This window comes from Marmota marmota, unplaced genomic scaffold, assembly GCF_001458135.2.
Source record: "Marmota marmota marmota unplaced genomic scaffold, marMar, whole genome shotgun sequence".
NCBI classification, from domain to species: Eukaryota; Metazoa; Chordata; class Mammalia; order Rodentia; family Sciuridae; genus Marmota; species Marmota marmota.
Window position 1 is genome coordinate 55,222,043 of NW_026000037.1, and position 1,724 is coordinate 55,223,766.

A 1,724-nucleotide genomic window follows, 5' to 3' on the forward strand; every position below is an offset into this window, starting at 1 on the left:
CCTTTTTTTTTTTTTTTTTTTTTTTTTTGTCAATGGACCTTTATTTTATTTACTTATATGTGGTGCTGAGATTCAAACTCAGTGCCTCATACATGCTAGGCAAGCGCTCTACCACTGAGCCACAACCCCAGCCCCTGGAAAATGACTTATTGAGACACACAAGGCTAGTGGTGAAGCAGGAAGTTGGTTAGGGCATAGGATCCTGACAGGACCTGAAAAACAGAGTGCAGTCTCACTTCTGCCACTCTCTACCCACTTGACCTTAGGTGAATATCTCTCCTGAGCCTCAGCTTACTCACCTGCAAAATGAGGGTGAAGAGAACGGGGCACTGAGGTAATGCCTCAGAAGTTGGTTGGATTCTAGAGTGAAGCTTAAGTTTCTGAAGACACTGGGAGCTAGCTCATTACAGGCCTGGGCCTCCACGAGGCCGGATTCTGTGAATTTCTGAAGCTCTGGCAGGGTCTCCTGGTAGTTCTATAGCCTTCACACTGCACATTCCCCTTGCTACCTACGCTTACTCCCTAACTCTGCCCCTCTTGTTTCTCTCCCTTACTTTGGAGGCTGCTGCAATTTGCATTGTTTGCAAATCTAGCTCCTGGAACTTCATCTTCAGCTCATACTGGTCATTCCATATTTCACCTGAGGATATGGTTTTCTCAGGCCCACTCAGGAGCCTGTTCTTTCCTCTTGTCATTTAAGTGTTTTTGTGGGAGAATCAACACTGCCTCCAGACATTGCCTGTCAGGTGGTGTAGCTGGTCTCTGACTCTCTGGCCTTTTCTCTTCCTCTGTCCATTCTCTGTGGATGTTTGGGTCACGTACTCCTTTGGTTTCTTTATCATTTCTTCCCTTTTTGTTCCAGTTGAGGTCTCACTATACTGCCTGGACTGCCCTTGATTCAATATCCTCCTGCCTTAGCCTCCTTAGTGGCTGGGATGACAGGCATGCCCCACTGCACCTGGCTCTGGGTGGGTTCCCTTTTCTGTGGATAAGCATAGATTCTTGTAGGTCCTGGGCTCTAGCCTCCTCAGTCCTTTCTAACTAGCATCACCTCTGGATATTATTACTATTGGAACTCTGCCCCTTGCATAAAATTGAAATTGCTGGGAACTGGGGATGTAGCTCAGTGATAGAACTTTTACACACACACACACACACACAGAAATTGTTTTTATTGTTGTATCAAATTATCTAAATAGGCTTCTTCCCGGAGGAGGTAGGGCCTCCAGTCTTGCAGCGCTGGTGCCCTTCCCCAAACCCAAGACTCTGCTCCCCCTATTACAATGACCTGGATGCCTTTGTTGGAGTCCCAAGTTATTTGAAAATCCTAGGAAACGGTGAATGGGCTGATGTTTAGAACAGCAGACTCCCTATTAGAGAATTCATCATGCCTCTCCAACTGGTTTGCTGTGACTTTGGGCCCGCCTGGATTTAATCCAGGCACTCTACCATTGAGCCATATCTCCACCCCTCCCCCGCCTTTTAAGATAAGGTCTTCTTAAATTACCACTGGAATTTAAGATCCTTCTGCCTCAGCCTCTGGAGTAGCTGGGATTACAGGCATGCACTACTGTGCCCCACCCTGTTTTAACCTGTAATCCCAGCAGCTCAGGAGGCTGAGGCTGGAGGATCTCAAATTCAAAACCAGCCTCAGCAATTTAGCGAGGCCCTAAACAGCTTAGTGAGACTCCATCTCAAAAAAAAAAAAAAAAAAATTAAAAAAA